The sequence below is a fragment of the Desmodus rotundus genome, chromosome 3, assembly GCF_022682495.2.
Source record: "Desmodus rotundus isolate HL8 chromosome 3, HLdesRot8A.1, whole genome shotgun sequence".
In the NCBI taxonomy this organism is placed as follows: Eukaryota; Metazoa; Chordata; class Mammalia; order Chiroptera; family Phyllostomidae; genus Desmodus; species Desmodus rotundus.
Genome location: NC_071389.1, coordinates 170,284,888 through 170,301,602, shown reverse-complemented (window position 1 = coordinate 170,301,602; position 16,715 = coordinate 170,284,888). Strand labels below are relative to the sequence as shown.

The window sequence follows — 16,715 nt, the reverse complement described above, 5'->3', positions numbered from 1 at the left end:
CTGACTGGTGTGGCTCATTTGGCTGGGCATCATCCTGCAAATCAATAGGCTGCTGGTTCCATTCCCTGTCAGGGCACATGCCTAGGTTGCAAGTACAGTCTCCAGTTGGGGTACGTGCAAGAGGCAGCAAATCAATGTTTCTCTCCCTCTCTTTCTCCCTCCCTTCCCCTCTCTCTAAAAATCAATCAACCAACCAACAAATAAATAAATTCATACTGGAAAAATTGGATCATATTAATCACACTGAATGAAAGTAATTAATAAGTTTAATTTCATTATAAGAGTACTTATCTATGAGGATATGGGGAAAAGTACTAAAAAAATAAACTTGCATGGTTTTTGTTTGTGTCGGTTTCAAAATATACTCCCTTTCCCCCATTATGATAAACTTTCACGTGTGGTGATGTGGTTTGCAGAGTTCTGAAATGGCCCCCAAATTTCCCAGCCATATGTCGTACACCCCCTGAAAATCCCTGGGGCCGAACTGTGATTACATCCTAAAGGGCAGAAGTGACCTTAAAATAAGAGATTATGTGGCTGGGCCTGACCTAATCCTATGAGCTCTTTAAAAATAGTTTCCTCAGGCTAGATGAAGAAGGGAAAGTTTGAGAACTGTGCTCTGACCTGCCTTAAAGAAAACAAACATCCACATTGCGAAGTGACAGTGGTGGCCATGAGGAAAGGACAGCAACTGGATGCTGACAACCAGAATGTAAACATGACTCAGTCCTTCAGCTGCAAGGGCCTGATCGGACAACTACACATGTGAGCTCGGAAGTGCATTTTTTCCCAGAGCTTCCTGACAAACCCCTAGGCCTGCTGACATTTCGATTTTGGCCTTGTGATGCGGTTAGCAGAGAGCCCAGCTACTCCTTGCCAGACTTCTGAACAATTTGTGAAGCAGAGGATGGGAAGAAACTCCGGTGACTCTGTGAGACCCCTCACAGTTCTTCAATGACTACTTCCTTTGAGAATCCACGTACTAGAATTACACAATGAAACTAGAGTAACAAAGATTCACAACAAAAGGAAAATGGGAATAAATAAAGAATCATGTTGCCCTGACTCACCTTGGAGTCTTATTTAATAGTAGCAAGCCCAGCACAGCCACATTCAACTCACCATTATCACGAATAAAAAATTCTGGTAGCCAGCACATCTATCATGTCTAAGCATGTGTCTTATATGTAAAAAACTTAGAAGCCCCTGTTAAATCTCAAATTTTCTTAATGTTGCCCTCTCTTGCTTTATTGCTTCATTTGTTCCTCTAAGGAAAGCAAGTATCTCATTGTTGTCAAGATAACCATTCCCTCTATCTGTGTTCATAGGGCATTTAGGAAAAAGCCCATTCTATGCCTTTTTAATTTGTACTTTTTTCCAGAAAGACAAATTCATTTGCATAGCTCCTGAGTGTGGTATTAGTATAAACACATAATCTCAGCCCTGTTTGATTGAGAAGTCACGTTCATTCATTCACTCAATAAAATCATTTGAGCCACAACTTCGTATCTTTACGTTAGGTTCTGGGGATACAAAGGAACAGCACAATCCCTGTCAGGGGAACTTACCATCTAGAGGTAGAGATGGGCTTCTAATGAGGAAAAGCAATGCAGCGAGGCAAGTGCTGTGAGAGAGTCAAGGAGTAGAACACTGGGAGGGTTGGCTAGCTCAGGGAAGCCTTTTTGGGGAGACGACCCAAAAAAAGGCTGAGGAAGAATTTCCTATTGCTGCTACAACAAATTGTCACAAAATTGGTGAGTTAAAACAACACACAATTACACAGCACGGTGACTATTGTTAATAATACTGTATTGTATATTTGAAAGTTAAGAGAGTAGATCCTAAACACTTTCATTACCAGAAAAAGAATAACTATGTATAGGGATGGATATTAACTATACTTATCATGATGATCATTTCACAATATATACAAATATCAAATCATTATGTTGTACACCTGAAAGTAAGGTAATGTTATATGTCAGATTTATCTCAGTTACACACAATAACAACACAAAATTATTATCTTGTAGTTCCAGACACTGGAGGTCCAAATTCAAGGTGTTGGCAGGACTATAATAACTCTTCTGTATGCTCTAGGGCAATGGTGTCAAGCTCATTTTCACCGGGGGCCACATCAGCCTCGCAGTTGTCTTCAAAGGGCTGAAATAATTTTAGGACTGTATAAATGTAACTATTGCTTAATCGTAAAGGAGTTGAAATTACATTCAGCCCTTTGAAGGCAACCATGAGGCTGATGTGGCCCCCGATGAAAATGAGTTTGACACCCCTGCTCTAGGGGAGAATCTGTTCCCTGCCCGTTTCTGCTTCTGTAGGCCATCTACACTCATGGATCACGGTCCCTTTCCAGCAGTGGAATCACTTTGACCTCTACTTCTGTGTCACACCTTCTCTCTCATGCTGATCGTCCTGCCTCCCCCTTGTGATTACTTTGGACCCACCCAGATAATTCAGGGTAAATTCGTCCATTTCATTCATCCAGGACAGATTCATCCAGGATAAATTATCTCAAAATTCTAAACGTAATCACATCCGCAAAATCTTTTTTACCTTGTAAGGTAGCATATTCCATGGATTATAATGTGGATGTCTTTGGAAGCCATTATTCAGCCCATAGGAAGTAACCTCAGAAAGAGATTGCAGAATTCCAGGCAGTGCAAACATGTGGAAAAGCCTGAAAGAGACCTAGAGGAGGGGAGTTGTGCAACCTCATAGCTCAGTGTCATGGCTATAAAATAATATATAAAGACATAATAGTATATCCTCCACCTCTGTGCTTATGTATAATGTTAGCCATGGTGATGATGAGCAAAGGAGGAGGAAGTTCAAAAGAGAGGCCAAAATAGTAAACAAGAAGCAGAAAAGACGGATCTTACCGTTGAAATAACGGTAAGTTCTTGTTGAAATAACCTGAGCAGAGGAATCCATGGAAGAATTAATGGAAATGTGGCATGATTACATGTATATTTTGGTTGGCTGTCCTTGCTGATTGAAACCAAATTGTGGGAGATGAGACTAGAGGTAGTAAACAGGGCTGGGACCAGGGTAAAGTCAGTGAAGCACTTGGTTTGTATGCACAATTGAAGGAGGCACCAAAAGACTCAGTAAGTAGGATAAATGAAATTTTAATGCAATATTTAAAAAAATCAAAATTAATGCAAAAAATTCATGATGAATTATTTATGAAAATTTTAAATAAAGTCAGGGCTATTAGGGAGGTCCTTAAAAAGGTGTTATAATGATCTAAGTGAGAGACGATGAGAGCCCAAAGCAGAGGAGTAGCACTAGATATAAAGACAGTTGGATGGATTAAGGAAAACTGTGAATGAAGTTGTGTGGAAGGGTTGGTGATATCTTTGTCTGAGAGATTATATCCAAAGGGAGGCAAAAGTTTAGATAGAGAGACGGTAGGTAGGGTGCATAAGGAGGAAATTAAGTTCTGTTTTGGACATATTGCAATTAAGAAGTTTCTGATACTGGAGACTTCTCCAATGTTCAGCTGGAGATTTTAGTAGGCAATTGAAATACGTGAATATAATGAAGCAAAAATTGTTACCGCAGTGTTTCTGCTCCTTGACCTGTTAGCCTCGGAGTTTTTTCACTGTTGTTTCCCTGCCAGACCAGTCTGTAGGAGGCAACAAAAGGATATCGAAGGACTTAATTTATTGGGATATAGGAGTAAAAAGTTGGGAGCTCATTTTTGCAAGAGAGATGACAAGGGAGCATCAGGCATGTGTCAGAGCAACTAATGGATCTTCCCTTTGTCCTGGACCATTTTCAGATTATTACATTTTCTCTCACTGTCTCTTTCTGGTTCATGTTATCAGCTGTATTAATCTCTAACCCTTGCTGGTACTGTCACTTATTGACAACTTGGTAATTTTCTCTTTCTCATCAGAGATTTTAACCCCTGTATTAGTCACACACTTCTTGGTGTGATCTGGAACTCTTTTACTCTGAATCCTAAATGCAAGCATACCACTCTAGGACTTTAACCTTCCTCCCAACTCTTCTTCCCTCTGTCACTCCTATTATCAGTTCCTTGAGCTCATCAAGACTTGATGGCCCCTGACTTCCTGGGCTGGGTATCTCTTATCCCCTTTCCCCCCTTTCATTTCTATTCCCGTCCAGGTTACACTGCAGTAGTGCATTGCTTCAGCCATGTTTGACCCAATATCCTAAATTTCCCTGCTTTCTTCTGATATCATCTGTTAGACTCAAACTCTCTGTGCCTTTTGCCTATGTCTGGTGGTTTCCTGGCAATCGTTGGAATTCCATGGCTTGTAGAAGGATCACCTTCACATGGTGTTCTCCCAGTGTGCATACGGGCACCCAAATTTACCTTTTATTTACCCCTTCTATAAGGACACCAACTCTATTGTATTAGAGGCTCACTTTCTTAACATTTTTCAAATCTATCATGATTTGCTGATAGGAATGACAGTTTCTCATTTAATTATTTTAATTATCTTTTTAAGCTTATTAAATTCCATTTACACATAATCATTACTGCAAGGCTATATCTTACACTTCCATTGTATTTGACCAGCATAAAATTTCAAATTAATTTCCTCCATAACTGCATGTGAAAGGTATGTAAAGTAATAGCACTGAACCAGCACACAAATAGAATTTAAAATGAAGAGGGAAAAAGTGAATTCCACAGTGTCACATGATATGGGTAAGGAATAAGATATATTTGGGAAATAAAAGTGAAGGGTCAGCAAAAGGAGATAGATAAACTTCAGGCCCACAAAAACTAGATCCATTTCTTCCTAGAGATCTTGGGACCCATGAGAAATGTAACCCTCCAGGTAGGTAGAATACACAGCTAGTGGGTAGCTGAGTTCAATTGCAGTCCTGTTCACTAGGAGATGGAGCTGCCTATTGTCTGGGAAACCGACACTGAGTTCTCTGGGCCACTTTTGGACAGTTTTGCTCCTTACAGAACAGTATTCAAAAAAGAAGAAAAAAAGTGCTTGCTTCAGCAACACGTATACTATAATTGGAACGATACAGAGAAGATTAGCATGCGTGGTGCCTGCACAAGGAAAAGAAAATCTCTCTTTTAGCAGTTTATTAAAATATTTAAGCATTCAACCCTGGCTGTTGTGGCTCAGTGGATTGAGTGCTGGCCTGCAAATTGAAAGGTTGCCGGCTCAATTCCTATTAGGGTGCCTGTGTTGTGGGCCAGGTCCCCAGCTGGGGGCCTGCGAGGGTGTATCTCTCCCACATCAATGTTTCTCTCCCTCTCTTCCTTCCTCCCTTTCTCTCTCTAAAAAGGAATAAATAAAATCTTAAAAAGTAAAAGAAAATTTCTTTTTAATTTAAAAATATTTAAACATTCAAGTTTTATAAATGTAAATTTTAGCCATTAAGTTAAACTACTAGAAAAACAAAGCGAAAGAACATACACACATACAGGATAGCATTTTCTTCTTTTTCAACAAAAGTTATACTTGACATTGATGAACTCTTGGTCCATATTATGTCAGTGAAAATATTTTGGTGTCCTTGACAGTGACTCAAGAAGAGATTAGTTGAGGTTATCAAAATTAATAATTGACTTATTAAAAGTTAGAAATTTTAAAATATTTCTTTTTAAGCTTTTAGATTCACTTGTAAATCAAATTATTAATTTGTAAATATTTTTGAGAAATCTTAAAAAGTACTTTTAAGAGGACTTGGATTAATATTCAATGTCACTTATACTTTTGGTTCAATATTTCAGTTGTCTGCTTGACAATACTTCCTAATTATTTAAATAACTCAGATATCTAAAAAAGCTAAGTATGATATATATTTACATTGAATCTCAAGTTGTTTTAAAAGTTATAATACTATTTATAAACCTAAAAACATCATCATATGCTTTTAAATATCTTATGCTTTAAAATTGCAAAACTAAATCAATAAAACTTTTTATATTGGAATCATAAGGATAATCTGTAAAATATTAAATATACCAAACTCATTAAAGCAGTAAAAAAGAAAACATTCAAATCATTGAATGAGATAAGCAGCTCATTCCCCAACCTTCCATAAAAATAACATAGTACTGTGATTTTGGTTTGCTTTATTATCTTGTTGGAGCCTGATGCCATACTGATTATTCTGAAATAAAACCACCTGAGAAATAGGAAGAGCAGGAACAGCAGTTCTCTGTCTCTCCTCTGACCCCATAAAAGCAGGAAGTAAATCTCCATGAGAGGTGCCCTCTCCCCTCCTGAAGGTCTGAGAGCAACCTTATCACAAGAGGTATAAAATCCAAAGTCAAAAAGTGTGTATAAATAAAGTACCACCTTTACTAATATCCACCTTTACTTGTATCACCTTTACTAATTTACTGCCCAAGCCTAAACTTTGTTTGGGTTCCTTACTAATGAATACAGAAACCTGCTTAGATTCCTTTCTGATGAGCACTAACTTCCTTTGTCCTATCATTTCTAAAAAATTTATTGTTTTGTTTTCTAAAAAGTATAAAAAGATACCTAGCTTAACATTTCTTTGAGCCACAACTTACTTGATTTTGTTGACAGTACTATTCAAGAAGTCACATAGGCCTGTGTACAGAAAATCTTGGATTTATCCCTCTCTTTTAAACCTGATCCAGTTATTTATTATCCTCTGTTAATAACTTCTATAAAATAGCATTTAAATATTCTTTTATTTCTTTTCTCTTAGCTTCCACCTCTGTGATGTTTTATTTCTTAGGAAAAATGGCTGAATGTTAACATTTGTTAAATCAGCCTTAAATGTACGTGGTTGGTTGTAATAGTATACCTCTATATGCCTCATTATTTCATTTTTTAAAAGTTAGGGCTATTTGCTTGATGTGACTGAAATAAAATGTTTGATTAGAGAGAGTATAATCTAATGATGCACTCTCTCTAATCAAACTCTCTATGTCTTAGCTCCTCCTAAGTCATAAAGCCACAGTTAGTTATACAGTAGTTCAAATATTGACATGATTTTAGTTTACATGGAAATGCACTGTTTTAGAACTACCTCCTTAGTTTCATTCATTAACATATCAAAAGGATTTGTCTTCAGAGTGTATGTCCTTGGGAACCCTCCTGGTTGCTAGGCAGTCCAATAACAGCCCTAAGATTCACAATCAGTTGTCCCTGACGGTTACTAAGCTAAAAGGAACCAAAGAGCATCAGGGGAAGAACTGATGGTGTTCTGATCAAATGAGAGTTTTAGTCTAATGTTCACTGACATAGAAAAAGCCCCATTAAACCACTGAAGAGTCCAGAGAGAGCTAGAAGGCAGTCACAGCTCCTAAGTTCCATTTTAGTTTATATACTTAAAATGTGACAAGAGAAGAGTATGAAAAGGAATGGTAAATATGATAGTAATTCAGAAGCAGAAAGACATGTCTGTGAAGTGAAATGCTTGGTAAGAATTCAAGGTGAAAATGGGACCTGAGGTGGAAAATCAAGGGTGAGAACTATTCAGGTAAAGAAGCAAGGTGGGAACTAAGGGTTAGGATGAGGAGGTCTATAGCCATGGAGCTGATAAGATGAATTTGAACACCTCTTACTTTGTCCACTACAACTGCCTCTAAATTATTTTCCTTTAATTTTAAAATACAAGCAACAATATTTTATACATAGGCAATTTTCCTCAGTAGAGGTATGGTGTAAAAAATTAATTTAGAGCTAAATTTCCAGATAATTTCTATGGAGTGGAAGGTAGAGGGAAAGATAGAACATGAAGTAAAAGTTTTGCCTGTTCAGAGGAAGGATATAAGCCCTAGTTAATACTTTGTTGAAAGGTATAAATATGTTTATTACTCTGCTTTTGCATTATTTGTTCATCCTGAGTTAGAGCTACCAGGCAAGATAACCTCTTTCTCTACATTAATGTTATTTTAGGAGACTTGCTACCTGTTTCTACCGCTGGCCCTTGGGTGAAGGAAGCCTGCCTTCTTCATCCCAACAGCATTTTCTAATTTCATATCTCAGAGAGTGTTACTGGAATCCCAGTATTTTTCTTTGAGCGTACCTGCGTGTGCACACTGCCCCAAAGAAATGCACAGGCAGGAGTTTGCAGTACATTTAAAAAAATAGCTCAGTATAGAACTGGCTAATATGGAGGTAGGAAGCTTATGCTCTAAAACAACCTGACTCCCTGATGGCATGCGTGTTCCAGATTCCTTAGGGCAAAATCACAAGACATCATGGGTTTAGGAGACATTTGTGGTGTTGCTGGGAGCTGATTGGTTGGAGGTGAGGTAAGGGTAATAAATCATATTTATAGGCCTTGAGGACAGTTCTAAGGTCTTTTTTTCTTCTCTCTGTCTGGGCTCATGGAGAAGTAACCATGGTGTTTGTTCTACCTTAAGGCTCAGTAGCTGAAACGTAACTTAGGTCCAGAGGTTATCTTTAGCCTCTGTTCAGTCCAGACCTTGTGGCGGTCATTCAGGTCTAGGCTACTGTCTTCCGTTGCCTTGGGGGTTGCTGGTTATTCTGGGGAAAGGTTGGGTCTCTGAGAGGTAGATATAGAGAAAGGGATATTATTTCTAGGATTTAAAACTAAATTTAATCAAAGTTATAAATGTCTCCTTGGCTTTGAGAGGAGGAAGAGGTTATCTCCAGAGAGGATATTTAGGATATAGTTTCTCCGAAAGGCCCTGGGCTCCTTATGCAAATTGATCTACCTCTGCCCTAGTGACCAGATTTATATTCTAGGAATTACAGTGAGTAACAGACTGGATGGAATGATGAAAGATGTTTGCAACATTTTAATTACAGAACATTACACCTACATTAAAGACCTCTGCCTGTATAACATTTGTATAAGAATAGGGCCACTCTAGTGACTCTTCAAGAAATAAATAAGCTTCTTACAAATGATATCAAAAAACTTCTTACTCTGCTACATGTAAAATACTGCCACAGTACTGCCTTTGTAATAGTAGAGGTTTCAAAACATGTTCAGTCCTTTGTCTTCTCTCTTTAGGTACCACCACTTCTGCTATTTGTCCCAATTGTTGATCCAAAAACCCTTTTTTTTTTCTCTTGAATCTTACATAGCTTATTTTCCACTCAAGTAAATCAATAAGAGAGCAATATAGTTAAGGAAAGTGTGTTTAAGGCTAAATCCAAGAGTGAGGTACAAGAGTAAGAAAAGAAGTGAGGTGGGAGGTGGGAAAGAGCCAGTGAAGAATGTGTTGAAATCAAGGAAGAGTTGGATTTTTCACTTGTGACAAGAGGTGTAAGTTGGTGTTACTTTTAAGTATGTCAAATATCAAAATGTCTTGTATCTGGTATTTATCATATGCATGCTTTTTTCATCCTTGAATCTTTTAGAAACAAAATTCAGCTGAGTAAACTCAAAGATCAAATGGGCTCTGTTGAGTGATTCCTGAATTGGGAAACACCCTGTCTAGCAAATGGAGAGGAGCTCCAAGGAGCTGTACAGAATGGAAGGCTCTCATACGCAGAGGGTCGCAGGGACAAAGATTACCTCATTATTCTTTGGGGGATGGAAAAGGTCTATCAGGTGTAATACCTCACTACTGCTGACCAGAAAATTTTAGATCTGGAGAGGCTAAAACTGCAATTAAGTTGGTTTGCTGGGACCTAGCACAAGACACTCTGTTCTAGGCCTGTTGTTTCTTAAAAAAAGAATGTAAGAGAGAGAAATTTTCAAATATCAGAAATTTAAATACAATTTTGGATAAATCAAGATGTAACATTAAAAAATCTTCATCAGTAGAATACATGGAGACTTAAAAAGTTAATATTTTTCCTCCTACCTTCTAAGTTCTTCTAGCTGGGCTAATAATCAAATTAATGGAGACAGATTAACAGGAAAAAAATCTAATGTTCAATACATGAGCATGGGGAATTCATATAAACATGAAAATTCCAAAGACTCTGAGGCAACATTGGGTATATATGACATTTTGGACAAAGGAGAAAATTGCGGGAAGTGTATTGGATTTCAGAAGTGAGAGTGGGAAATGTAGAGGTAGTTGAAGAACAACAGCATAAATGGCAGGCAATTCTTGCTAGGGAACTCAGAAGCAAGGGGAGGGGTAGTATCTCTAGCTAACGGGCCCTTCCCTGAAATTCTGCTATTTATCATTTTTAATTCAAATTAGGCTGAAACAAATATCTTAAGATTCCCTTCCTGGAGTATGCTTTTCCATCTGAATCTCTTGGGGAGTCAAAGATTCTTTCTGAGTCTCTTGTTTCTTAATAAACAGCTTAAAATTAACTTTGGTTCCTTTCAAACATGAAATTATCATGGAGAAAGTTATAAGATTTCCTTAATTAAATAGCAGCAGGCCATAGGATGGAAGGAAAAGACAAGAAGGGGTTAATGAGGTACCAAATACAGGGCCAGCTGATAGGACTGCTCACATCCCTGTATGTCCTATAGCATTTTGGATTAACTTCCAGGTTGCCATTTCTTCCAGATGAAGATTATTTAAAGAGCGAATAACCAGGAGCCATTGAACCCCAGCAGCTTTCACTTCTTATTTTCTAATCTGTTGCCCACAAACAATTCACAGGAAGGGACACTTCTTCCTTGAGTGTTATCAGCGTTAGGGTTCTTGGGTTCCCCAAGACAGAAATCCAGAGGAAACCCCAGAGAAATTTCCAGACAGATTTTATTAAGGTTATGCTCGAACACAAGGGAGGCAGCACAGAGGAAAAGAAGGTCCTCTGAACTGGCTTGGGGGCTGGCTCTACTTGGATGTTTTTATAAGCAGGGGACAAAGTGGGCTTGCAGGAAAGGTCAGCATTTTTAAATTGATTTTAGAGAGAGAGAGGAAGTGGGGGGAGAGGAGAGAGAGAGAGACATGTTGTTCCCCTTATTTATGCATTTATTGGTTGATTCTTGTATGTGCCTTGACCCAGGATTGAACCTGCAACCTTGGTGTATGGGGAGGATGCTCTAATCAACTGACCTACCTGGCCAATGTGAAAGATAGGCTTTTTGAAAAGGCGGGCTTATGAAATGTTCCAGGAGTGGGATTTTTCACATTAGGGTGAAATTACTTCCTCCCTCTGTCAGGTGACTTGGTAGCTGTCTTGTGCCAGTGCTATGGGGACAAGATGGCAGACTGCTCATTACCACCACCCTACAGAGGTCAGACCTTGATCAACTGTGCATGCCTGTCAGTAGTTTCAACATCGTTAGTTAGGAGGAAGGGAAAATCAGCTACCTCTGCATTTTCAAGTATGGAGTGGAGGGGAGGTGATATCCTTGAGGTCAGCCTATCTGGCATTCCTACTGACCATGTGGTCTTAACATGGCTTCCTAGTTGCTGGCTATTTTTATTCCTCAGCCAACTCCCTATGCTGCCCAATGAGGACTCAGCACCCATCCCAGAGCTGGCACAGACTTTACCTTCTCCCATGTTCTTTATCTATAGACAACGTAAACTCTTTCAGAACAACTCACATCTTTCTACCCCCTGCTTGATGTATAAACAACAGTTGTTAACTCAGACCAGTGTGGCTTGGTTGGTTGGGAGTCGTACTACAAAGCATAATATCACCGGTTCAATTCTCAGTCGGGGCACATGCCTGGGTTGCAGGTTCGGTCCCTGGTCAGAGCATGTATGTGAGTCAACTGATCAATGTTTCTCTCTCACTTTGATGTTCCTCTTCCTCTCTTTTTTCCTCCCTTCCACCTCTCTAAAAATAAATAGACAAAAAAAATCTTTGAAAATAGTCACTAATGCCAGGACAGGGCATGTGTTGCCTTTTCCACCTGGCACTTGCAGTTGGTGGGTTAGACTTTGTGCCCCAGAACCTGGTGTGGGGGCTAAAAAAAGTATTAAGACTTTCTCTCCCGCTTTCCGATTTGTTCTGGCTTCTCTAATAACCAAATTTGAAGAGACAGATTAACAGAAGAATATCAAAGCTTAATACATAAACTTGGGGAATTTATATAGGCATAATTACTCCATGAAAATTCCAAAGACAGTGAGGTAACATTGGGTATACAAGACATGTTTAGCAAAGAAGGGTGAGGATGAGGTGTTGGACTTCAGAAGTGAGAGTGGGCAATTTACAGGTAGTTGAGGAAGAGCAGAGCACACTCGGAAGGCAAGTCCTTGCTAGGCGCCTCAGAAACCGTGAAACACAGAGGGTATCTAACAGGCCTTTGTCTCACGTCCTCATATGTACCATACTTAATTCAAATTAGGGTAAGGCAGTATCCTAAGGTCTTCCTGAAGTGGGTTTCTCTATCTGAATCTCTTGGGCAGGAATGGGAGGAGGGTCAAAGATTCTTTCTGAGTCTTTTGTTTCTTAATAAATAGCTTAAAATCAGTATCCCCAAAAGCAGCTTTAGAGCCGCAGAATTTTGATCTGTTCAGTCACGCTTTGAAGCTAAGTTGGTAGATTGCTTCATGTTTCATTGATTCAGTCATTCAGTCCTGAGAATAAGTCAGTTCAGTTAAATTGTTTGAGTTTCATTTCAGGAGGCAGTCATGCTGATGGGCTCCCAAAGTGAGGCCTGTATTTGTAAGTAAGCAATCAGGCATTTAATATGGCATATGTCTATGAAAACAGAAATAAAAAATGGTTAATGACAACAGCAAATTAGAAACCAGTCTCTGAGTCTTTAAGGCAGTCAGTCGAGATTTCCGGATTTAAGGCTCAAAGTTATTTTGCTGAAATGAAGGCAGGCAGTGACTGTCTGATAGAGTCTCCTGGTCTGCAGTTTGAATGTCTCTGGTGATGTCATCAGGTGCTCAGGTCAAATTCTTCATGGTTTACAAACCTTCAGTCACTGAAATTATTTAAGCTATTGTAGCAATTTCTCAAGTTTATGTCATACCCTTTAGCCGCAATTCGCAATTGTAAGGCTCAGAAAAATAAGTTTTTGTTCTCAATAATTCCAGTAATTCCAAGTCAAAGGATGGGAGAAAAATGAAATATTAGTTTGAAGGCTTATAGCCAAATATTTAGTCAAACTGGAAAAATTCAGGATCCAGTCCAGTTTACAGGTGAAAAATAACTTTAAAGGCAGTCAACTGAGCGAGAATCTAATATCCACAACTGTGTATCATAGATTCTATGGAAACCCAATTTCTGTCCCTGAAATCACCTCCATTTTTTCAAAGATAATCAGATTAAGACTATGTACTGTGTAAGTCTAGTTTCAATAAATTTGGCTAAATTATTTGCATAACTACAACAAGAATAGTAATTAACAATATAGGCTCTTTTAAATCTGCTTGGCTGGAATTTCATAAGGATCCCCAGACTGAACTTTCATTAGGCTCTCAAGGCTAAGAAGGCATAAGACTTTGACTGCAATACCCATAAATTTGGGTGAACTCTTCAGGTTTGAGGTCCCTTAAAATGTCTTGAGGCTGTTTCTTTGCCATCTCCCTGGAAAGCAAACTTTGTTCCTTACCTGGAAAAACTACTGTGAATTATGTAAGTAAGATGAAGCCAAGGCATTCAAGGAGGCCAAGGGAGGACTCAACCTAATAGGGGAGTCCAGATTCTTGTCACTGCACAAGAAAGAATTCAAGGTGGAGACAGATAGATTCAGTGAAACACAGTGAATTTAGTAAGCAAAAGTGCACACTCAAGAAGGGAGTGCTGGTGAACTTTGAGAACACCCCCCAGTGGGGTCTTGATAGAATGTTTTTATTAAATGTAGGCAAGGGTTGAGTAGGGTGGTCCTTGGCTTCTGGTGCTGATAGGGCTACTGCTGATGCAGCTCACCCTCTTCCCTCCTATATGTGTGGTGATTTTTTTGGGTCCTCCTGGAACTGTCATGGTGATTTTGGAGGTGGAGTGGTTCTAAAACTGCAATGTAAATTAATTATAATGATGTTATAATGGCCCGGTTGGTCACTTGCAGGTCTATGTGACTGCCAAATCTGGCTGAGACCTGTCGTTGTTTGCCTTAACTACATGAAATTGGGAGGGAAAGTGTGGGAACAGGTGGTCAACAAAAGTTGCTTCCACAATGTTTCAACCATGACGGAAAAGGGGAGGGGTGGAGCTTGAGGCCTTTGTTCCCTATTCTAACTTTCCTGCCTCAAAGGTGCCAGGCTGTTTTTCCAAGGGGCTTTTTTCAGCCTCCAAAGTCAATCATAATTCCTTAAAGCTTTCTGGTGACATCTATGTCTATGCATGTCTCTTTCAAATATGACATTTCAGTCAAGTTCTTGGGTAATAAAACCAGTTTCCAATCATGCCCAGTTATTAAAAGAACATATTTTTATTGAATTTATGTAAACAAACATAGTGCCATACTCATTAAGAGTTTTCAAATTCTAAAGGGATCAAGTATGGATAAAAAATAAATGTTTCAATATTGCTTTATGAAGGTATGATTCATAAAGTATCACGAAAAGTATGACACTTTATGATTTACTAAACTGCTCTAAGAACATTCAAGTTTTCTTTTTCCTGGAAAACAACATTTTTAAGAATCAGCAATATTTTGAACAAAGTCTTAATAATAATATTATTATCCTTAATTCATTTAGTCACTTACTAACTTCTTGTTTATCCTGATTATGTGCCAGGATTTCCATGAATCCAGTTATTTCTTAGAGTTCTATAAATTGTCATCTAATTCAGAGGTATGATCTATAAATTTATTCTCAGAAATCTGTAATTTAGAATAACTCAGAGTCCTTTCCATGAAACTTTATGATAAACATATTTGCAAAAGCATCAGAGTAAAACAGTGACTATCCATAAATGACAAAACTTAGAATGACACAGTTGTAGATCTGATTATAATTCAATTGACAAAGAAATTTGCTTTTCTGTATCAACATTTTAAGATAAGTATATTAAAAGTGAAATCATATCAGAACTTTGTAGACTCTTGGATATTTTTATATGATCTCTAGAATATCCACTTTAATTATAAAAATATATATATACAAATAGAACAGGTTTGGGGTTTATTTTACAAAGTTTCCTATGTAATTTAATGATATCAAATAGGCCTAATTAGTTTTAAATTTCTCTTTTATAAAGAGAGAGGGAACAAATTGAGGTATTTCAGGGGTCTGTTGGAATAACCCAAAGCCATTTTTAACTTAAGAAAAAGGCTTTTTAAAAATTTAAATCCTGGGAAGGTTATCAAACATGCTTGACCAAAAGATCATGTATCATTATGAAACAATATTAAATTATGCACTCACCCAAAGTGACAATAAAAGGTAGCAAACATAAATACAGGCTAGTAAAACTTTAGTTCTTAGGATTGAGAAGATAGTTTCTCTGTTTTTAAAAAAAATATTTATTTATTTTTAGAGAGAGGGGAAGTGAGGGGGGAAGAGAAGGAGAGAAACATTGATGTTAGAGAGCAACATCGATCAGTTGCCTCTCATACATGACTCCACTGGGAACCAAACTCTCAACCCAGGCATGTGCCTGACCAGAAATCGAACAAGCAGCCTTTCTCTTTGTGGACAGATGCCCAACCAACTGAGCCTCACTGGTCAGGGCAAGAAGATGGTTTTCTTAAGTAATCAAGTCCCTAACACAATATATCTATTTTAATAAAACAGAATCTTTGCTTCCTATGCAGTGAATTTTTCCTCATATCTCAAATAGAACAATAAGAACAATAAATACAAAAAAACCTTCTCTTTTTAACAAGTGAAAAAGAAACAAACTTTAATTCTGTAGTAGCTTACTTCTGATATTTAAATTTATTTACTTAATTAAATTTACTCCAATATTATCCAGCTTAACCATATAAACTTTTCTTAAGATTTCTCTTCACAAGCATTTTATAGCTTTCCTGGTCACTTTGAGTTTATCTCTTCTTACTCAGAAATAACCAACTTAAGACAAAATTACTCTAATTTCTTTCAAATGTAAATATCTCCATATCTTATACCTTCTATTACCAAAAACATAGAGTTTCTTTCAAACTTAATTAGAATTATTAATCCTTAGAAATCTTAATTTTTAGTGACACCTAAAAAGTAAGCAATTAGTGTTGTTCAGGTTGGCAAATTTATGAAAACATTTCATAACGTATAAACAGGCTCTTTTATTGGCAAATATATTTACTATTGTTAAGTAAAAGTACAAGACATTTTCATTAATAGATCCCAATTTATGTTTAAGTTTCTCTATAGTAAGAAGCCAAAGTACGTAAACTTGAGACTTATCTAGGAATCAATGTTTCAGTATTTCATGTCATTTCAAAATATCTAAGTATTCAATAATTTTTATTATTTAACATAGTAAAACTCTAAAATTTCAAGTTACTAACAGACTTAGAAAACTATGTTTAGGCATATATATGACATATACTATATAATTGTTACTGAAAAGTTTTATCAAAACCCTCAGTTTTAGGTATAACTGTTAGTTCTTAGTAACTATGAGATTTCATGTCAATTATTCAAGCCATTTTCTTGACAAATTATGTAACAGAGATAACATGAACTTATTTTTTAAAGCCAGATTAAACAAAATACCATGTTCAATATTAATAACTCTAAAAGACATGTCTATTTAATCAAATCAGTAACTCTAAGAGACATGTGTATTTAATCAAACCTAAACCAGGTTTAATATCAAGTACTTTCCCAGATCATATGATTCTGAAAAACATTTCAAACAGTTTCTATTTCTTAATTTATACTAGTATTTAATTCCTTTAAGCCAACAAAATACTACAACCTAGTTATACCATCTGGAAGCAGAAAACACACCATGTATAAACAC

The 16,715-nt window shown here is 37.3% G+C and overlaps 1 protein-coding gene and 1 pseudogene across 1 annotated transcript in view; both read left to right on the top strand.

Annotated features, from left to right (window-relative positions):
- ETNK1 (ethanolamine kinase 1) overlaps positions 1 to 16,715 on the top strand; it is a 103,629-nt gene that overhangs the window by 19,483 nt on the left and 67,431 nt on the right. The gene's annotated exons all lie outside the window — the stretch shown is intronic.
- LOC112318720 (U6 spliceosomal RNA) lies at positions 4,997 to 5,110 on the top strand (annotated as a pseudogene).